This window comes from Panulirus ornatus, chromosome 1 (genome assembly GCF_036320965.1).
Source record: "Panulirus ornatus isolate Po-2019 chromosome 1, ASM3632096v1, whole genome shotgun sequence".
NCBI classification, from domain to species: domain Eukaryota; kingdom Metazoa; phylum Arthropoda; class Malacostraca; order Decapoda; family Palinuridae; genus Panulirus; species Panulirus ornatus.
Window position 1 is genome coordinate 85,331,292 of NC_092224.1, and position 23,185 is coordinate 85,354,476.

The 23,185-nt window shown below is 46.6% G+C and overlaps 1 protein-coding gene and 2 non-coding genes across 3 annotated transcripts in view; 1 reads left to right on the plus strand and 2 right to left on the minus strand.

Annotated features, from left to right (window-relative positions):
• LOC139750394 (glutamate receptor ionotropic, kainate 2-like) overlaps window positions 1–23,185 on the plus strand; it is a 690,745-nt gene that overhangs the window by 167,208 nt on the left and 500,352 nt on the right. The gene's annotated exons all lie outside the window — the stretch shown is intronic.
• TRNAR-ACG (transfer RNA arginine (anticodon ACG)) lies at window positions 17,370–17,442 on the minus strand. Its single transcript has one exon. It is a non-coding gene; the product is annotated as a tRNA-Arg (tRNA).
• TRNAR-ACG (transfer RNA arginine (anticodon ACG)) lies at window positions 18,776–18,848 on the minus strand. The gene has a single exon. It is a non-coding gene; the product is annotated as a tRNA-Arg (tRNA).

The window sequence follows — 23,185 nt, forward strand, 5'->3', positions numbered from 1 at the left end:
GTGTGTTCAGTTTACTTCTCCGACGTCTAAACCATGAAGCATTATAGTGTACAGTGGCCTGGAATTGACGTGACATGCGTCACTGATCGCTCCTAAATAGTGACACAAATTCAGATGCTAAATTGTGATAGTTGGGTGGACTGCAGCAGAGGAGGATTTTGATATAAAGCCATCAAGTACCATACACCGTCACACACCGAGAGCTCAATAGTCAAAGCATAGGATAAGATATGCACAAGGGACACCATAGCCCATCACAACACTGCACAAGGGACACCGTAGCCCATCACAACACTGCACAAGGGACACCGTAGCCCATCACAACACTGCACAAGGGACACCACAGCCCATCACGTTGCAGTGCACCAGTTACCGCTGTCAGCAGCCTCCGTGACCATGGCTTCTTCAGAGCTTCTCGTCCGCCTTCATCTCACCCACACTTAACTCCCATCACCCTCGTCCCTACAAACTCTATAAAAGATATCACCACCACCATCTCCGTTACCAACTCCCACATTACTGTTACCAGCGCCGCCCACCCGCTGTGGCCGGATATGACACGTTAGACAAGCTGTGGTAGGCACTTCGTAACCTCGCTTTCCCCTCCCCTGCGAGTGCCGTAGTAGCGATACGTTACCGGTGTTAATGCGAGGGCGGTCACGCTAGCCTTGTGGTGACAGGCGCTGAAGATCTATGGATCATCGTGATCTGCATTCGCTGAAGAAATAGATAAGACCGTGTTTGAATCCCCCAGCTGGCCTGGCTCGCCGCCAGTTTGAGACTCCCTCTTGGTATCCCTGAGTAAATATGCGTCTTCGCTGAAGGCACAATGGTGCCTACGGTATCGGAGGGTTGACGGCACATTGCCACACACTCCCCTTCGTCTCGGGTGACCCTGACCAGCACGTGGGTTGGTGAAGCTCGTGTGCGTGTGTGTGTGTGTGGGGGGGGGAGGGGGGGTTGATTTCGCCCTTGGGCTCTAAGTGCGGCGCCCCTACCTCTAGTCTAGTCTCCATCGCGCCTCAACCTCCGACGTGCCCCCCAACACGCCAGCAGCCTCGGGTCTTTTCCCGGCCCGGTGTCCCCACACGCGCTGGCTGCCCCGATTCTGCCTCCAGTGTACCCCAAGTGCGCCTCTTAACCCCACAGTTTGCCCCCATCGTGCCTTCCGATGCCCACTGTGGCTCGAGTCTAGCCCCTCTCGTACACGTAGTACCTTTAATGCCTCATCGGGCCTTTGCGTTCCCCTGTCCCGGAGCTGACGTAGCACGTCTCACGACCACGCATAACCTCCCGCGCGCCCAGGGCGTGTGGCGACGTGTGCCGTCATGAACGTCGTCACCTACCCCACCCACATACATGCCACAGTCCCTCCCTGTCGCTGGGTTGATGGCTTCCTCCCTGCCCGATATGTGCAACGTTCCTACCAGTGGGGAAGGGAAAGCATGAGATTTCCAGTGCCTCGTACATTGTCACTGCCGATAACGTGTGTGGAGTGGCGTGGCGGCCTGGGTGATGTTTGCCTGGCCACGCCCTGTCATCAACCACTCGGAACACACGAGTCTTAACGCGAGATCGTCCCTACAGAAGGGGAAAGCAATGTCACCTTCGCTTTCTTCTGATCACACACACACACACACACACACACACACACACACACACACACACACACTCACGACCAGTAACTCATTTTATTTCCACCTTGATGATTCTGTAAAGTTACGTTGTTCTCCAGTTGACAGATGGCTTCCGAAAATGTTTCGTACTCGTTTTGTATCTTTATTTTGCTGTTTGTTTGATAAGCAAGTATCCATTGTGTCTGTGTCATTGATTGGGTTTGATTGCTTATGCGATTAATTTTGATCCGTTGTAATCATAGATTGCTCACGTTCTTGTGTGTACCTGGTAGTCCACTTACGTTCCGAGAGACGCTGCGTCTTCGCGTCATATCTGATGCTAAACTTGGTGTTGTGTTCATATGATTTATCCCTAGAAGTCTACCTCTTGTGTGCATTATCTTGTGTCGGTTTGTATGTCATTGCTTAGCAGTGAGGGGTAGTGCTGGGTAGGTAGTTGACCATCATGGCCAGGTGTACCCTCAGTCCTACGTGTCAGATTCTCTCTTGGTCTTAGTTTGTCTTGTTCAGTCTGCGAATAAAGGGCTTGTCTGTGAAGATCTTGCCCGTGCAGGTCTCCAGCGCCGATCCTGCTCATTTCCGTTTCCTCTCCTCACCCCTCTGTCCCACCCGATTCATTGCATCATCATGACGGTAACGAAATACAAACATGGAAGCGTCGGTCGTGTTTGTGACGACCCCTGAAATCTTCGCGTCCGGGGAATGCGAAGATTCTCCAGTGTCACCCACCCCCTGTCTCTGTTGCCGGAGAGAGAGAGAGAGAGAGAGAGAGAGAGAGAGAGAGAGAGAGAGAGAGAGAGAGAGAGAGAGAGGTTTTGGACAGTAATGGCCCTTCCCACGATCCGTACCTTTCTGATAGACCTGACTTGTCTGTCTTTTTTTTTTAATATTGGTCGCCTGTTCTGCTTGGCTTTCTTCTGTTGATCGCCATTTCACAACGGCTTTTCAAAATATTTTTATTCTTTTTTTTAATATTGGTCGCCTGTTCTGCTTGACTTTCTTCTGTTGATCGCCATTTAACAACGGCTTTTCAAAATATCTCTATTCTCTCGGATTCTCAATTGTCTGACATTGTCTACTCATTCCTTTCACATTTCCATCTGTAATAGTAACCGTTTACGCATTCTCTTCAAAGGAGGAGTTTGTGTATATTCGAGCATAACACGGCTGCTTGTGTGCCTCTTGTAACCTGAATCTGTAAACTTTGACAGTCTTGTGGCTTAAGAATTGTCTTCAACTGCCACCGTTTAGTTCTGTTCCTCCCTCTGCCCTCCTCCTCCCACTGCTCTCTCTCACTCCTCCTCCTTCCTCCCTCCCTCCCACTGCTCTCTTCCTCCCACTGCTCTCTCTCACTCCTCCTCCTTCCTCCCTCCCTCCCACTGCTCTCTTCCTCCCACTGCTCTCTCTCACTCCTCCTCTTCCTCCCTCCCTTCCACTGCTCTCTTTCTCCCACTGCTCTCTCACTCCTCCTCCTCCTCCTCCCTCCCTTCCACTACTCTCTTCCTCCCACTGCTCTTTCACTCCTCCTCCTCCTCCCTCCCTTCCACTACTCTCTTCCTCCCACTGCTCTTTCACTCCTCCTCCTCCTCCCTCCCTTCCACTACTCTCTTCCTCCCACTGCTCTTTCACTCCTCCTCCTCCCTTCCTTCCACTACTCTCTTCCTTCCACTGCTCTCTCACTCCTTCTCCTCCCTCCCTTCCACTACTCTCTTCACGTAACAAACTTTGACTATTATCCCAGTACGCGACCGTGGCCTCTCGTCCTCAAGATATTCACGTACTTGTGGGGGTTCATCGTACACCGTCGGGATTTCTTGAGGATAATTCAACCCCATTGTAAGGAGAGAAGTGGGTTGAAGCCCCTTGCCTTGTCCATTTTTTAGTCATCTGGAAAAGATATTATCAGCCAAGCTTCCCATATTCCAGACCATCACGAAAACTCTGGATGGGTTTTCTTTTACCTATTAATCCACCGCTCTATAGCTACACAGTCTGGCCCACCGAGGAACTCGTACGATCACACATTTGTAAAGGTCTCCTTACTCAACACACTTCCTCCTCCTCTCTTTCTATCCGGCTACCTTCTCTTAACGCGTCCATTAACACATTGATAACGCTGACTTGACCAGCTTACGAAGGTTCCCCTCTCGATGTTGCTGCCTTTCCCCAGCTGATGCTTACGGCTGGTGAGCGTGTGATAAAAGCGAGTTGATTCTGGAATGATGGTATATGTCCTCCTCTTCCTTGAAGACCGTCATCTTCCTGCTCTGTCCTGAGGCCATACATCCAGGAGACATGTTGTATCAGTAGTGACATCGAGGTCTGATCTATGAACTGTGATCTATTAGCTACGATCTGTGAGCTTTATGATTCTCTCTCTCTCTCTCTCTCTCTCTCTCTCTCTCTCTCTCTCTCTCTCTCTCTCTCTCTCTCTCTCTCTCACTTTGCTTTCTGCTCCCAGGATCTGGTTGTGTCGTCTCCCCTTGTCCATTAGTTAGTCTACGTAGTACTTTCGAAACTACAATCGGATATTTACTTTGTGGTCTTTGGCAGCTCTTGGATGTCCTGGTGTCTGTTTCTCTCCTTATACCACGAGGCTTTGGAACTGTTTCTGTTATGCACTTATCATTAGGTCAAAGTTATTTCTTCTTGAAAGGCAGATTTTCCGGTTCCTCCAAAGACTTTGAATATTTTTCCTCTTCTCTCCTCACTTCTACTTCTCTTTCGCCGCTTTTCGTACGTTTTTATCTAAGACCTGGTCTCGATGAAGAGTTCTTTTTTTTTTCCGTGACTGGACTTTAAGGCTAGGGAGATGTAGTTGGTCATCGACTTCCTCCGGGGATGTCTACGACTTACGCTGTTCAGCTCAACACATAGTGCAGTGGCCCCCATCTGACGAGCAAGAGCCCCCAGGCAAGCAGTTATAACGAATGCTTTTTTGCAGTAGGATAATACCGACTCGTAATGCCAGGCACTGTTGGCCTCTTGTCATCAACGTGCGTCTGTGTTTTTAATAAACAGGGAGAATTCCAGAACCTCACTTGAATCCTCATATTGCTTGGCTTTCTCCCTAGTCTCCCCCAAAAGGTTATTCCTACTGAGTGAACATTAATCTTGGCTGTAACCGTTTTCTTTTCTGCCAGCCAGGCAGACACGGCCGGCCACCCCCGCTGGTGTGGACCATTACCAACACCAGAAAAGACGACGTTTTTGGGCAAGGAAGATGAATGATGGCAGGAAGAACTGGGTTATGGCAAAAATGGAAAAAGCATTGTGTTGGGTAAGATTTTATTTCTTCTTGCCGCACGCCAGACTGCTTTATGGTATGATAAACTGCCTTAAGGGAGAGATGAAGGATGGATGGAGGGACTTGACTGCTGCATTGCTGCACGTGAAATTGCGCCATGGCTGGGGAAAAGTTACTGAGGAACTGAAGAGCTCGTAAGGACTCCATCCTCTGTTCTTGTGTGTCGGGTGGTGACACGTTGAGTGCTGATGATCGTAAGAGTCGGGTATGGGTTAATGGTAGTACCAGGATGATTAACGAGGGAGACATGTCTTTCATATGTTTCCACATTACGTACTGAGGGGAAGGTAGACACAGCCGAGTATTTCTGTGATGCCAGTTGTATATTCTTGTGTTTCCGGAGGAAGATGAGGTTAGGAGGCCAAAGGGTGTGGCAGCAGGACGCAAGTGGTCAAAGATTTACTTTCGGACATTTGAAATGAAACCGAGCCGAGGTGGGTAGAGGTTCTGTAGAAGGTGGGCCAGGCTGGGTAGGGGTTCTGTAGAAGGTGGGCCAAGCTGGGTAGAGGTTCTGTAGAAGGTGGGCCAAGCTGGGTAGAGGTTTTGTAGGAGGAGGGCCAAGCTGGTTAGAAGTTTTGTAGGAGGAGGGCCAAGTTGGATAGACTTTCTGTAGGAGGTGGACCGAGCTGGGTAGAGGTTCTGTAGGAGGAGGGCCAGGCTGGGTAGAGGTTCTGTAGAAGGTGGGCCAAGCTGGGTAGAGGTTCTGTAGAAGGTGGGCGAAGCTAGGTATAGGTTCTGTAGAAGGTGGGCCAGGCTGGGTAGAGGTTCTGTAGATGGTGGGCCAAGCTGGGTAGAGGTTCTGTAGAAGGTGGGCCAAGCTGGGTAAGGTTTCTGTAGAACGTGACATGATACAAACTCTTACTGAGGTACATGGAAGCGAGGTGGAGTAGGGGTAGGTAAATGTCTTATCCTAGAAACACGAGAATGTATTGAACTTCAAAGAGATGCCTCGACTTCCTCCACCTCTGTACGTAATTAGCAATATTTCATGACATATCTCCCTCGTTCATCATCCTGATACCACAACAAAAAAAAAAAAATTGGACACAAAACGGGTCAGAAGTTTTGGAGAAGGAGGTAAAAGCTGAGGCAGAGAAGAGTGGTAATTTCATAGTCTGAATAACGTCTGTGTGGTGATACAAAATACAGGTGGTTAGGGAGCATCGATCATGGAAGCTGACTTGAGGTGAGGCATGTGTGGCATGAGGTTTTGATGTGGAACGGTTGATGTGGAGCGGAGCGTAGATGGGGCGAGGTTACGATGGGGCTGGTGGAACCGAAGTGGAGCAGAGGTAGGTGGAAGTCAAACGTAGTTTGATGAAGCAAGTGGAAATGAAGCGTCGTTTGGTGAGGCAGTCGGACAGGAGACGTAGTTTGATTCGATTGAGTGGTTAGTATGCTGCTGGAGGACGTGACGTCATTGTATATGCTTTATAATCAAGCTATATATGGTGGAGGACGTGACGTCACTGTATAATCAAGCTATGTATGGTGGAGGACGTGACGTCACGGTATAATCAAGCTATGTATGGTGGAGGACGTGACGTCACTGTATAATCAAGCTATGTATGGTGGAGGACGTGACGTCACTGTATAATCAAGCTATGTATGGTGGAGGACGTGACGTCACTGTATAATCAAGCTATGTATGGTGGAGGACGTGACGTCACTGTATAATCAAGCTATGTATGGTGGAGGACGTGACGTCACTGTATAATCAAGCTATGTATGGTGGTATCTTATTCGAGGGAACAAAGATAACTATGGACAATTTTATTACATCAATCTCTTACCAGCTTTTCTTACCGAATGCTGTGGCCATCGAAGTGAAAACTAGGATCTGTCCGGATTGTGTCTTCAGCCAAGAAATTTACGTGACTATCTTTTCGAGAGCTGCTTTTTGCCCTCCAGATTCCTGGGAATAAACTGAACCCACTTGTGTAACTGCAGAAGTTGTTTTTGAACTTGACAAATTTCCTCTGTTGCATCGATATGTCGTCCTTCATCCGGAGCCAAAAATTTTAAGTCGAGGCTGAGGGGCTGAATAAATGGACTGTTTTCAAAAGTCGTTTTTTCTGCAGTGGTGACTGTTTTAGACAAGACAGTTACTTAGGATGAATTGTCAGTGTGCACGACATTTGATGTTTTTGATTCACTGAATATAACATGAATCGACTAACCCAGTAGTTTGTAATAATGTAGTTTGTATAATGTGCAGTTAACGATCATAGAGTTTGAATTATATTATGCTGAATGTATATATCTTAGAAAACGTTTATAATACTGTTTTGGTCTTTCTGATTCACTAAATAACACCTGAATTGACTGTACCTGAATTGACTGACCCAGTAGTTTGTATTAGGCCCAGTTAACGATCATGATTTAAATCATTTCGTGCACGATATATTTTGGAAACATGTCTCTCAATGTCACAATCGTAGTTCCTTTTGACTAATAACATATCAACATAACTCCATCATGCTCCCTTGGATAACTGGCTGTACACAGGTATGGCCAGTGTGGGAGGCAGTCATTGACAGGGGTATTAGTGTCCCTAAATGGCAGTCAGGTGTGGACTGGAATGCTTGTCATCTGACAGTCTACTCCAGTCTTGAATCTCTTGGGTCAGATTGGCTTTGTGCTATTTAAGGTGTAGATCTTGGTGTTATACTGTCTGATGATATGACCAGAGTAAACCAAGAATCTGGAAAACTAGAGAGAAAAAAGTACTTGCTTTTGTAGAGTCGTTGTGTTGTCTATTGATTTCAAAGGAAGTAGTTTTGATGTCCTGTATGAATTGTTTTATACGTCACAGTTTACATTGAATAGTCTTGTGTCGGTGATTTTAACACGCATTCGCATCTTCCTGTAAACTTTGAGACGTTTATTGATAAACGAACATATTCCTTCGTCCCATGAACGGGTTGGTGAGACAGTATGTTGCCCGTGCAGCAGATTTTTTTTTTTTTTCAAGTCTAAAGTTTGTAAAGACAACTCTTTAAACTGATGAGCGTGTTGACAGAAGTTTGGTTTACACAATGGTTCCTCCACACACACACACACACACACACACGTACATATACATACCTGGTCTCCTATCCTCGAAAAAGTTAATGCAATAGCATACCACATAAAGTAGTGGACACAGAACAGTCACTGGCTGCCTAGAAACCACAAACATTCGGCTTAGCCACAATGTAACAAAGATCCACCTTATACAGTCTTGCCTCAGCAAGGCACCCAAGTCTATGCAACGTCAATATACCCTTCCACATAAACGACTCTTACATATATCTAACCACCGACCCCCAATCAAAGATAACAAGCTTACTCCTGCTTCACACTTCGGGTGACCTCTACCCATAGCTCCCTACCCCAGCAAGTATCGGACTAGGAAATATACACATTGATATAACCCGAGAAGTATCAAACAGCAGACCTCCCACCTCAGTCTTAAACTCAACCCCACCAAACATACACCAGTCAGACTGCACTAATATATGTATCTACGATTGCTTTTCCCACCTTAGCGAAGTTCAAGGGTGTTAGGCATGTGTATGAGTAGGAAGAGAGGAGAGTGAGTGGTTACGAGTGAATTTGGTCTGTCAGGGGTGTGATGTCACGACGGGCTGTTTCATTTGTTTATAGATGGTGTCGGTAGGGAGGTAAATACGAGAGTTTTGGAGAGAAGGCCAAGTATGCAGTCTCCAGGGGGATGAGAGGGTCTGAGAAGCGAGAAGCTGTTAACTGTTGATACAGCACTGGTGGCAGATTCGAGTGAGAAACTGTAAAAGTTGGTGACTGTAGAAGAATGATGCTGAGAGTAAATGTGATAAAAGCAAGGTTATTAAATTTAGCAGGGTTGAGAAAGAGGTTAGTTAGGGCGTGAGTCTAAATGGAGAAAATTGGAGGAAGTGAAGTGGTTTAGACACTTAGGAGTGGACATGTCAGAAAATGGAACCATGTAAGCGAAAGTGAATCAAAGTGTGGGTGAGGGGGCGAAGGTTTTAGGAGCAGTGAAGAATATGTAAAAAGAGGTCGTTATCTGGGAGGGCAAAAATGGGTATATTTGAAGGTATAATGGTCCCAGCAAAATTATATGGATGCGCTCCATGTACAGAAAAGGGAGGATGCGATAGAAATGAAATGTCGTAGGACGATATGTGGAATGATATAATGGTGAGAGTGTAGTATGGTAATAAAAAGTGTGGTTGAGAGAGCTGAAGAGGGTACGATTAAGTTTGGACACACAGAAAGAATGAGTGGGGTTGACGAAGAGAATGTTACGTCATAAGAGGCATCATGGGGTGTTAGGAGACTCTTTGTACCCGCCTGACTCTACTGCCAGTGAGAGGGAGTGCTCTGGCAGTAGTAGTACTGGCCCCTTACACGACCTCTCCCTCTCTGTGAGACCTTCCTCTATTTCTATTCACTATACCAACATTCTTGGTCTCTCTAGTAACCTCTCCTCAGTTGAATACCATCTATATAGTACCTCTCCTGATATCTTTCTTTCTCCGGCTGCTTGTGTGCCCACACCGCTAGCTAGACCAAGCAACACTCGGCAAGTTGTTGCATCGGCAGCTCAAGGTTTGGCTGTTTTGACAACTTTTCCCTACACGTCGAAGCTTCGGGACTCTACCTTCTCATGTATTTCCCAATAACTATATGACACATTTTGAAAGACCGAGTCTCTCACCTCCTCCAAAATTTGCCAATACTTTCCCTTGTCTTTTCTTTTTCATTTTCATAACACTCTATTTCAGTTAAGGCCCGGCCTTGATGTGGACTTTATTCGTGACTGGAGCCTTCAACATAGTTATGTATACCATAGCAAGTGTGTGCATACACGCACACATACTTACAAAATTAAAGCGTTTAGGTTCCTTCATTAAGGCTGGCAGGCACTCCTCTCCTGTTCATTCAGACCCATCAGCGAGGAGAGGAAAAAACCCTAGCCACAGTGTGCGGTAATGGAGGTAGGAAGATTGTGGAGACGAGGCAAGGGAGTAAACCCTCCTACCTCACAACCCAGCACACGTCTGCCCACATACACCTTCATCCCACAACCGCTAATGCTCAAGCCATCAGCCTCTGCTAACCCTCCTCACACTTGTGTATCTCTTGTCTTGACACACACAAGGAAACTTTTTGCCAATGTCCTCGTAAGTGTTTGTGCCTGTTCTTATGGGTATATATGTATATATACCCAATCACGTGTTTACCAAATGGCGTCCTAGCTACGTCTCCTCGTTGTATATCAGCTGACTTGTATTTCTTTCTTGTATCTCACCTGATGATGTGATTATTACACGAAAGTGCACTTGGGAACTTTTCGTGTTTCATTTTCCCGTGGACTCGTAGGAATATATATATATGTATATATATATATATATATATATATATATATATATATATATATATATATATATATGTATATATATATGTGTGTGTGTGTAGGATCGAAACATTTTCGTTTTAAAACTAGCTGTAATGAGAGTAGAGATTATATTTAGCAGAATAATGTTAATAATGCCTAAGCAGGACCCAGCTGCAGCTTCCAGAAGCATGGAGCGTGGCAGAGGGCGCTGTCACACGGGTAATTAAATTTTTTAATTTTTTTTCTGGTGAAACTCTCTCCTGACGGCCTTGCCGGGGGGGGGGGGGGGTGACCGCGCATTTTTTGCGGGCGATACCGAGTGTTCGCTCCGTGCTGGCAGACACCTTGAAGTCAAGATAACATTAGGGTGTTAATGTTGAATGAAAATAATGATTTAAATTCGTCGAATGATAGTGTGTCTGGAATGAACCTTAGTAGGGCTGACATGCAGGAAATGTACGTTGATCTGCATGGAACGGATTATTATGGTTTACATTCCGATCGCACAAGGTCACTCTAGTCTCGCTCCGAGTTCCCCCCCAAGCTAACAACTCCCCGCTTCCACTATCGCTTTTTCTTCTCTCTTTCTCTGGCTTTGATTTAAGCTTAAGATACCACCGAGTGCAGCAGCAACTGTCGCTTCCATATCCAGCTGGGAGCCATGCTGGTTTTGTGTGGATGAAGCGGCAGATCCACGGCAACTGGGCGGTTTAGGTCGTGGGACTGGATTCGTCGCTGCTCAGCCGTCAGCGGGTCGCCAGAAGAAGAGTTCCTCGGGAGAAATATTCGCCAGGAGAAAAAAAGAACGTTCCCGCACGATGCCGCCGTAGTTCGTCTACCAAGCTTATCTATCGAAGTAATGCTGGATGCTGACGCTTCATTCATCTAGGAAGTCTGGCTACTGCAATGATGTAGTTTGAAGCGAGATTGTAACATTACCACTTCGACTTGCTTCCTGGTTCATGTTGACGCACTGAGGGAGTTGGAACGTCTGTGTGAATCTTTCCACAATGGTTTGTGGCAGATGGAAGGTTAGAGGTGATGGCTTGTGGCAGGTGAGGGCTGATGGTTTGTGGCAGGTAAGGGCTGATGGTTTGTGGCAGGTGTGTAAGGACACGATGATTGTTTGTGATTGGAAAGCTGTGGTCGGCGGTGTCAAGTGAGGGGCTGATTAGTTTGTGGCAGATGAGGTAATTCTCTGTAAACAATCCACAACCCCCTCGTCTCTCCCTACGATGATGGTCTTAGAATCTGAATGACAAGTTGATTCGATATTTCAAACACTATTATTTTTTCCAGATGTTTTATCGTTTTTAGTTGTTGTATGCGATAACGATTTACATGACAGTTGAGGGCTTATATCTCCCGTCTGTTATCGTACATCCTCTACCCCGAACTGGTTGTTGAAGAATTGTCATGACTGTGCCCAGTCCCCGATGTAATGACATCACAAACTTCACCACGGAAAATGGAAGAGGAGGAGGAAGGGGAGGAGCAGAACAAGGGAAAGACTATACATCATCCCTTCCATGTTGTGAGCTGGTACCACATCGTACTGTATGTAGCTATGTGGGTAAACCACAGAACAGATGGTGTGGGTTAACACCGGCCCGTCTCTCTCTGGTCAACGTAACTGTTAATGAGAGGCAGAACTGTTAACGGAAAGTAGAATCAACTTGATGGTTTCATAGGTTTTGATACATGTCGGTGAATGGATCTGTAGTCTAAATATCAACCCTTCGGCAAGTGATTGCAGTGTTTGCCGGCAACGGTGGCTTTCCCAAATCGTCTTAAACCCTCGGAGGGAATGAGCTCACCACGTCATGTGGGTCATGTTGACGCGGGATCGTACACATACCTTCCTTACGAGCAAAACCTTAACGTATGCCCAAGTGTGTAGCTTCCTCGTGGTTGCGGTAGGGAACGTACACAGAGGTCGCCTGGCGCGTAGTGCCTTCACGTGTTGCACTTGTGCGTTAGGAGAGAGACCCGTTCGTACATGAACACCTGTGTATAGATAACGTTGTGTATCAGTTAATGATGAGATTATATCACACTATATGTAGATTGTTGTGTGTGTGTGTTGCGTGCGCGCAGAAATATGCACGTATATGTGGGCGGGTTTTTGTTCCTGTTAGAATTTCGCCCCAGTCGTCCCGCGTAGCAAGGCCCAAAATGCGTTGCTCCTTGAAAACAATGGCACCTTGGGCAACATCTGGCCACGCGTCAGCGGCCCGACACTGGCACCGTTTAATTCACCCCTTCTGCCCTCCGCCCCAGAACTGGTGCCAAGTTCGCCTCCCCACCACCCTCCTCGTCTCCCCACCGACCTCCTCGTCTCCCCACCGACCTCCTCGTCTCCCCACCGACCTCCTCGTCTCCCCACCGCCTTCGTTGTCTCCCCAACGTCCTCCTCGTCTCCCCATCTCCCTCGTGGTCTTGATCCTTGCCCTAGAGCTTCTCTGTAACGTCTTGAGGTTCGCTTTATATGACTTCCTCCCCCCCTTCAGCAGGGTTCTCCCAGGTGGTATGAAAGCGGAGGGCGACACTAGAGGTATATGAGCCAGTGTCTTCGTTGGGGTCAAAGGGGCATCATCGCTGGCTTTGATGCCCCTCGCTCTTTAAACGCTGGTTGGGAAAATCTCTCTCTCTCTCTCTCTCACTCTCTCTCTCTCTCTCTCTCTCTCTCTCTCTCTCTCTCTCTCTCTCTCTCTCTCTCTCGTCCAGTAGGTAACGCCTCTCTAGGCCGGTAGATGATGACGCTGTCTGTCGGGCCGACATCCGACGTTCTTCAGTTTTCTTGGGCGAGGCTGTCGGGCTGGTAAGGTGAGGCTGTCGGGGGTACAGTCGCGGCTGGTGAGGTGTGAGGGGGGTCGGTCGAAGGGAACTGGCCACGGGCGAGAGGAAAGACTGTCGACCATTAAGTAAATTTCTCTCTCTCTCTCTCTCTCTCTCTCTCTCTCTCTCTCTCTCTCTCTCTCTCTCCCCAGGAAGGCATTACCGGTACCCCCCAACCAATGTGTCGGGAAGATGAGTGCAGTGAGCCAGCACTTCAGAGGCTATTACGTTTCACTCAACCCCCCCCCCCTTTTTTTTTTTCTTTTTTGGCCCTGGCTATTGTCTTCTCTCTCCGCCTCACCCCACAAGTGGGCAACTGCCTTATGTCTATAAATATAAGATCCCTCTATCTCGCACACACACAACACTTGAACAACACATTTAGAGCGCATTACTCGGGTCTTCGCAACTCATATTTTCCTGCGGTGAACACTACGTGTTTGCCCTTCCTTCTGGCACATCTCGTCGTAAGTAATCTGATTCACCACAGAGACGTATATGAAACGAAAAAGCAGGTAATACCAAGACGTTTCACAACGTACACAATAATCCAGGATAAAGATAACAAAAGAGAGAACGTGAGAATCGAATTAAAAGGAAATGGATTGAGGAGTTTGTGTTTAAAACGGAGTTATCTAAACGGTAGCAGACGAGACAATGTCGAAGGTGTTTTATCAGAAGTTCCTAAAAGGAACAGTAACCATCTTCTGTGCTCCTCATGATAACGATATCCAGCATTGACAGAGATGTAAAGAAACTGCAATACGATGCTTCGCAGATAACACCAGTGAAGGCAAAATGATCAACACTGAAGAGGACAGAGAAATGCAAGGGAGATTAAACCAAGCTACTATACTGATGGGCGGAGGAGAATCTATTGGATTTTGAGAAATTCGATTAACTAGGTCATGGAAGGATATCAGACGTTGCGACTATACCCTGTCATGGAGAATTAGAAGGGCAAATTGTGAAAAAGAAATATATAAACACTTAGGAGGAATCATACCTGAACGCTAAAACATGGAGGACGTATTGATATCATTTGGTCGAGTAATGAGTTGAAAAAGAATTCGAGAGTCTACAGCGTCCACGGAGAGAGTGCCAGTTGACATTCAAAGAATCCTTGATGAACGTTGAATAGCCTTGGAAGCTCCAGTCCTTGGCTTATAAGCCAAAGATTCCATAATCCATTCCAAAGAAGCCTTGATGAACAACTAAGAACTGCTCCAGACGAGTTCAAGATGGATAATGATACGGCGTACGTGTGGCAGAGATGTACGTGTGGCACGATGTACGTGTGGCAACGGTGTACGTATGGCAATAGAGGGAAAACAATGTTGTTAATCAAGGCGACGTATGCCGTGAGTGCTTCTCGCTAGACCAGACCAGCCATAATGGCAGAATGCTGTCGAAGGTTCTGGTGGGTAAGTACGTTAGCAGGAACTCTACCGTCCCAGCGGTGGGTTCGACTCCCAAAGCGACGCTCTCGGTGAAGTTGAACGTTCACCAGAGAGAGTAGCTCGCTGTATAGGTAGGTGTCTTGTCACTCGTTCCCTTACCGGATAACATAGCAGAACCCAGGCAAGGTAGAGGCAGGTCTGGGCTAGGTTTAAGTTAGGTAGCACAGCATCTCGTAAATGTATCGAGATCGTAGCGAAGAGCGTCGATAAAAAACGTACAGCGAATGCGTAGAAGTTGCGTTGGTACCGAACGAACGGCTTTATCAACCTGGCCGCCAGGCTGGTGGACAGCGCAGATGCCATGGCGTCGCACAGGAAGCCACAAACCATCGCTTGGTGAGGAGTGTTCACGCGCTGGAGTTGTGTTCTGGCCTCGCGTTATCAAATCGTCAAGTCATCGTTACTTTGGTGGTGGTGTTTCTGTACGAGGCATCTCAGGGTTGATGCTCGTTTCTTTTAGTACCTACTGACGGCGGACGGTCGCCTGCTGTGTGACAGTGGTTGATAGTAGCCACAGGAAGGTCGGGGCTTGTTGAACCTCGGCAAGTGTTGAGCTGTTGCATTGTGTGTGTGTGTGTGTGTGTGTGTGTGTCTAGTTGGTGGTTGGGTCGCACAGTGACCCGTGGTCTGTTAATGGTGAGAAGATCGGCCTTAATGTGTAACACTAGTAGCAGTTGCAGTATTAATGCAGAACATGTGCTAAACGGAGAGAGAGAGAGAGAGAGAGAGAGAGAGAGAGAGAGAGAGAGAGAGAGAGAGAGAGAGAGAGAGAGAGAGAGAGAGAGGCCGTGTATCCTGCTCTATCCCTCACAGCGTCTAAAATCCTGCACCAGTTCTCAAGCATCTCCTCCTTCCCCTCTCCTCCCTCTTGTCATCATTCGGTACCAGGGGCTGAACTGCCGAGGGAGTTGGTCAGTATGCAATTCATCGACGCTTATGTTAGCATGGAATTAGAACCTTATTTTCAGCGTCAGTTCTTTCAGGTTTAACTTTTTTTTTTAACATTTTTATCCTCTTATGTTTTTCCGATGTCGGTCAGACCCACGCACATGTACTGTGGTTACCACATTGTCTCGTATGATGATCGCTTCAGTGGTTAGGTCTCCCACGCGCGGCAGTGTGTATTGGTCCTTTTGGTACGTTCCTTGGTTACGATGGCGTGACCTTCGACCTGACCCTGGATAATACCGGGTCGAGCTCGAGTCGAGCCATCCTAACTAAGAATGCGTTCCCTCCGCGCGGTGAGTGGCGGTACGGGCGGGCGCCAGGTTAATCACTCCACCACACTCACCTTTGCTGTTGATCGCTGTCTGAGGCAGCAAGGAAGGCTCCTTTAAAGATGGAGGTTTGAAATAAGGGTCAAAAGGGCCATTTTGTACTTGAACTTGGCCAGTCGGGAGAAGGGTTTATTGGGTACTGTGGCAGGTGTGGTACTCCACTACGATGTTTTATAGCCAGACAGACAGACGAGTATGTGGTGAAGTTTGCACCTGCCTGCCAGTCTGTCGCATATTTTTGTCTTGACTTTAAGGGCGTGGTTGCTATTGTGAGAGGATCTCTAAATGTGTGTTTGTTGACTCTCTCTCTCTCTCTCTCTCTCTCTCTCTCTCTCTCTCTCTCTCTCTCTCTCCCTGAGAGAAAGAAATGACCCATTTGTAACAAGCTGTTGCACTATATACGTGGGGATGGAGGTGTATTGTGCGTGCGTCTGTTTGTGTTTTTCGTACCGTAAGTGGTCTTCTGTTTCTCACAGATTGTGCGTGTGAAGTTAACTTCAAGTACAGCAGGGAAAATGGCTATATCCAGATGTTTATCATGATATATATATATATATATATATATATATATATATATATATATATATATATATATATATATATATATATATATATATATACACACACACTGTATGACGGGATAGAGTACAAGTGGGTCTCTGTACAGACATAACCCAGCAAGAAATATTCTACAGGAACCTGTGTATAAAAAGGTTTTAGGAGTTGACATCGTATCTGACCCGTTGCCAGAGTCTAACTTCAAAAGACTCGTGAAGGAGATGAACTGTCATTGGGCAATATTAGAATTCGCCGTCATGTCCATAGATACGGAAGTATTCGGCAAACTGATCATATCCTGAAGTGGGTTAATACCCGAAATAGGCGTCTCAAGTTTGGTCAGGGCGCACAAAGACTTGATAGAGAAGGTCTAGAGGAGAAGGCAAGGCAGATGGGACTAGACTTGAGAGAGGTGAGTTATAAAGAGAGGCCATGGTTATGTCCACCACACAAGAGAGAAGAGTAAGCGGTGACGGATCACAGCCTATTTTAAGTTTCTAAACTAGTTTAATGACGTCAGCAGTGATGAGCTGCTGGATGTTAGATTAACCAGGGGCCACAAGATGAAAGGAGAAGACGTGTTAGAAAATATACGAAGAATTTTTGTATGAGTGGAGTTTGAATGATATATATAGTGAAATAATGCAGTGAATGCAGACGTATAGTTACAACCACGAATAGAAAAAATTCTTTTAACATTTCAAAATAGTGTTCTAAGACGGCATACATTCCCCCTTTTTAAATGTCCACTGTAAATGTCCACTGCCTTTTTCGCGACTGTAGCCTTGTTAAACGTGAATATTTTTTTTGAGATGAATCCTTTGCCGTTTGATGGATGCGAAATGTCTTCATTAGAACAGTTTACCTTAAACTAAGGTCATTTGTATGTGTCAGCTATGCGAAAATATCTTACGACCTTGCCAGGATTCGAACCTGGAATCTTCTGATCCGTAGTCAGACGCGTTATCCGTTGCGCCACAAGGCCTGTTAATATTGCACTCTCTCCTCCATTATTCTCTCTCTCTCTCTCTCTCTCTCTCTCTCTCTCTCTCTCTCTCTCTCTCTCTCTCTTTTATGAACTGATGGAAAACAATGAAAAGCGTTATGAAGAACTAGGGGAAACGCGAACAGGAAAAGAGAATGTGCATAAATATTGAAAATAACCTCGTAGACTTCCGCAAGTCTGCCAGACAAAAAAGGAAATGATTGATAACAACATAGTCTCTAATAACCGAAGATGATTGATAACATAATTACTAATAACTGAACATGATAATGTTAATGACGACACGTAAATGGCCTTCATGCTTTATAAATAGATCCCTCCAATGTGTACGTACGAGTCGGTGAAGAATTGTTTATCATTCAACCGCAAAAAACAATGCGAAAAAGTTTCGAGGGTCCAAGGATAGTCAAGGTAATGGAAATTAAGGTTTATGGAATACCAAAATCACGTATTCCTTATAGATATATCGACCAACCCTGATAACCGATTCCCAAGTGTTCATACGGCTATTGGAATGTCTTGTCCAAAATATCTAACAAGTAACTAACGAATGTTTACGTATCTAAAGACTAACGATTGGCTAACTGGTTAGAAAATTTTCTTAGTTCGTAAATACAATGAGAGAAAGTGCATTTATCTTATTCCCTTTTCATATGATCAGAACGTAAGAATACAGTGGAGCAGAGGATGGGATGGTGTGGTCAGATTTTTATAATGGGATTATCATTTCGTTCTATCCATACAGGTTTACTTCACATGTGCATGAGTTTTTTTTTTTTTCAATTTCATTTATTCTTCCTTCTGGCTTTCTTGCTGTTCTATTCTTACTTCATCTACTCAGAAAAAATAGATTAGAGCAAGTTTGAAATAGATAACATGAGATGAGCCAAGGAGGCCTCCTGTTGTGGGTCTTGCCCATGTTCTCTCCAAAGAGGGAGAAGACATGTTCCATTCCACCCATACATATTCGCCATTTCCCGCATTAACGAGGTAGTGTCAATAGCATAGGATTGAGCCTTAGACGGAAAATCCTCACTTGGCCTCCACCTATGTTCCTTTTTTTTTTTTTTTTTTTTTTGAAAAGTAAATATTAAATGCTGACTCGAAAATTGTGTTGCTTGTATAATGGTATATTGAATGCGTTAATATAATGATCATTGATATGTAACGGCCCTGTGTACCAGGAGGAAAGTATACGTTGTTATCTTTTTTTAGATGATATTCGAATCTTTCTCAACGCAGTAATCCCCCTGCATCTTGGACTCGAGCTCTGTGCACTGTTCATACACGAAAGATTTGTAAAAGTGTCTCACGACCTTGCCAGGATTCGAACCTGGAATCTTCTGATCCGTAGTCAGACGCGTTATCCGTTGCGCCACAAGGCCTGTTGCAAGAGTCGGTCCCCTCTTACTACATATTCTCTCTCTCTCTCTCTCTCTCTCTCTCTCTCTCTCTCTCTCTCTCTGAGCCTCCTTGACAAATCTGATTATTTCCTCTCAAGGGTTTAATGGCTGAAGCAAAACAATAGTAAGTGGGCGAGATCACCTCTTCGTTAACCAGCTCTCGAAGTTTTCTCTCTCTCTCTCTCTCTCTCTCTCTCTCTCTCTCTCTCTCTCTCTCTCTCTCTCTCTCTCTCTCTCTCTCTGTGAACCCACATTCGATTGTAAGGTCAGGAAGAGCGCGCCGCGACTCGTGGCGCTACCTCTCTCTCTCTCTCTCTCTCTCTCTCTCTCTCTCTCTCTCTCTCTCTCTCTCCCTCTGATGAGTCATCCGGCAGAGCCGTCATCACACTCCAGTGTGAGGATTAATGACAGTCTAAACCTGCCACCACCGGCTTACGTGGGGGTGGGAGCGGAGAGGCTGGCCTCCCGTTGCGAGTGGCAGTGAACTCCTAATCGCTCATGGAACGATTCGAAGCTTGTCTCGATGTCTCATTTTTTGAAGCATGGAAGAACCGAGACAGTATCGAGCACAAACCTTCGTTCATTGACGTTATTATCGTTGTTTCTTTCAAGGAGTAGATCAATATATCTATCGAAGATGCGACTCTGAAACTCCCTGATATTGATTGAGGAATAAAGTCGACCATGTCAGCTTATGCTAAATGTCTATACGACCCTCGTAGATCTCTCTCAAGCCTCGTATAAACTTACAGTAATCTTTTTTTTTTTTTCATTTGCCTCGTGTAATCTTAGTAATATCTTTTTTTTTTTCCTTTTTTTCACTATCGTATAAACTTAGTTTTTTTTTTTATTTGCCTCGTATAATCTTAGTAATTTCTTTTTTCTTTTTTTCCCTTTTTTTCACTATCGTATAAACTTAATTTTTTTTTTCATTTGCCTCGTATAATCTTAGTAATACCTCTTTTTCTTTTTTTTTTTTTTCACTGTGGATGGTTACAGCCTCGCGGGCCTGGCCCTGATCACGTGATACATCATCGGTAAATAGAGTTGTTGTTGTTCGGGATATGCCATCCCATCCCACCCATGGGACCTTATCATAACGTTTAAGTGAGGGTCATATATCATCCACAGTGCCACTCGGCTCCTTCCACTTATGTTTATCATGCACATTTCAGTTCCCCTTCCTCTCTCTATCCTTCCTCCTATTCGCCATTCCTTCCCGTTTTCTGTCTTCCATTCCAGTTATTTACGGTTCACTTCGTACTTCCTTCGAGGGGGTTTGAAGCCAGCCGTCCAGTGGTGGTTCACCCCACACTTCTTGACCTCAGGTGGTGGGTGAGGTGGACGGTCAATTTCAACGTGTCGCAGTGCACATACCACGCGCCTCTGTTGCGTCGCAACGCACATACCACGCGCCTCTATTGCGTCGCAGCGCACATACCACGCGCCTCTATTGCGTCGCAACGCACATACCACGCGCCTCTATTGCGTCGCAGCGCACATACCACGCGCCTCTGTTGCGTCGCAGCGCACATCCCACGCGCCTCTATTGCGTCGCAGCGCACACACCACGCGCCTCTATTGCGTCGCTGCGCACATCCCACGCGCCCCTATTGCGTTGCTGAGCACATCCCACGCGCCCCTATTGCGTCGCTGCGCACATCCCACGCGCCCCTATTGCGTCGCTGCGCACATACCACGCGCCTCTATTGCGTCGCAGCGCACGTACCACGCGCCTCTATTGCGTCGCAGCGCACATACCACGCGCCTCTATTGCCGGCGTGGATTCACGGTAGACTTCTCGTGTTTTTTTTTTTTTTTTTTTTTTTTTTTTTTTGCGGTAAAGATGAGATGCCCGCTGTCTCCCACCACATCACGGGGTCAGGTCAAGGGTTTTTGAATTACGGACGGTGGCTGCAGGTCCGAGATGGCTGCTAGAGAGAGAGAGAGAGAGAGAGAGAGAGAGAGAGAGAGAGAGAGAGAGAGAGGACCTACTGCAATCCTTAAAGTGATATCATTACGGTACTTTGGCACTGGCTCTGTAGGTGATGTCGTCGCCCCGTATCCCCCTCATCACATGACAACATAGATGTCAACACACACACACACACACACACACACACACAATGTGTCGTCGATATTGTCGTGCGTTTTGTCGTCTTCGTTCGAGGTTGTCGCTTCCTGGTTGATGGAGCCTCTCCCGCTCGACGTCGCCCCTCAGCACGCGTCTACGTCATGGACGCCAGCAGTATCATCTTGGTGGACGATGTTGATCCAGAACGTGAGACACAGAGACGTAGCCTCGCTGGCTTAATGGTAATGAAGGTGAACACAACTTCATTATAATATCGTCTGAAGGTTCCTTTATAAAATGTCGAAATTATGTTCATCTTTGGCCACCTGTGGTTATTTTACATTCGAGGATCACAAGTTCGTATCCCGCTGTTACTGGAGGACGTGTGTGTGTGTGTGTCTTCCGCGACCTGAGAAAATGTGTTATTCACAGGAAGGAACGCGTCACCTCGAATCCCATTCCATCCATCACAACATCTTTCTTTCATTCTGTTCCTTTTCCTCCTCTTCATCATCTTCCTCATTATCCTCTCCTACCATCCTCCTCTTCCTCCGCTCCTCTTCCCTCAACCCACCATTCCTGTTATCCTTCCCTTCTCTGCACCTCTCACGATCATGATGCACCTACGCTGAAGTAGAATTATTATACCCGAGACACCGACATTCGAAAAACACATTTGCACACATGGTACAAATGGTGTACGTAGTAGTTTATAACGGTGGGCACAGTAGACTCGGAGAATACGACGATCTCAAAAGAACATCGATACACGAGCAGTCGACCTGGGGTCCTGGGGGTATGAACAAGACGCACGTCCTACAGTGATCATGATGAGAGACGATCTCGGGCCACAAGTGAGGCACAGACCCAAGCAAGAGGTGTCGGGAGGTCGCGCGGGTGAGGTGGTCGTCACCTCGACGACGTAGGGAGAGGAGGAGGAGGAGGAGGAGTTAGTGAGGACCACAGGCATAACTGTAGTAGGTGTGAGGACGCACGGGGAGGAGGGAGGGAAGGTATTCCCAGTGGCGGGATGTAAGCAAGGCACTGCCTGCACACATTGTTTGCTCCGTCCACGTGTTTGGCCGACGTGGCTGAGAAGTGTTTTCGTAAAGAGTAGTTTTCCAGGAGTGTTTCCGGTCTGGTGTGTACATCTCTCTCTCTCTCTCTCTCTCTCTCTCTCTCTCTCTCTCTCTCTCTCTCTCTCTCTCTCTCTCTCTCTCTCTCTCTCTCTCTCTCTCTCACACACACACAGCTGAGTAAGTTTACTCGTGAACGCGCCGCAGCTGTTTCTTGTACTCTTGAATATGTTTTGTAACTAGAAATTCCGCTCTGAAAAAAAAAAGGTTGGCATGGGATGAAAAAAAAGAGGGTTGTTTACCTTTTGTTGTTTGCACAGTCCTGAAGCTAGAAACCTGGGCAAGTGTGTGTGTGTGTGTGAATTTTATGACAGTAAAATTTCTCGTGATATGAAAAGGTTTTCTCCGTTACATTTTCACTTTCCTGTCATCATCATATTCATGTTAGACGACGGTTGGAGAGTTCCATGTCCAAGGATAATGCAGCCTGGAAGAGTGATTATGTAAGAACAACACACCAGGAATATTCACCTGGTGATTCTCCAACTGCACCTTTGTATCCCACGATATCAGCCTTAAGACACGCTTGGTGCCGGACCTTTGCGTAGACGGGAGGCGAAACTGCGACTCTGCCAAGAATCTCTTTGACAAAGGGAGAAGAGCAGATCTAATTGTGGTGGTGACTCCACGTAGCGGTGTTGGCCTTAACGCGGTAAGAGAAAGCGGACAGCCTTGCTGACTCTCTCTCTCTCTCTCTCTCTCTCTCTCTCCCCGGTAATCTGGTCGTACGCGGAGGCATTAAGTTTAGTGGTTAAACGCTCTTAGAAACTAGCCAATCGGGTGTCTCGTTATCCTCTGTGATGCCCGTCAGCCACGGTGGTGCCAGGCCGTTATGATCCTCCTGGCGGAAGAACGTGGGGTCGAATTCGGTCTGGCTCGCTCACTCCCGCCTTTGCCTCTCCCATCCCGACCCTCCCTTCACAGTCCCCATTGCCTCTGTCATCACACTCGTGCTTAAGGTCCAATGCCCTGTACAGGCTCGAGCCGCTCACGGTCGCCCACGAACGTATTCCCGCCACCTGAGTGTTGTTTAGAATTTCCTTAACTCGCAACTAGTTTGATCCAGTCTGGTTAACGCAAATGGTTGTATGCCATTAGCTGTTATGCTT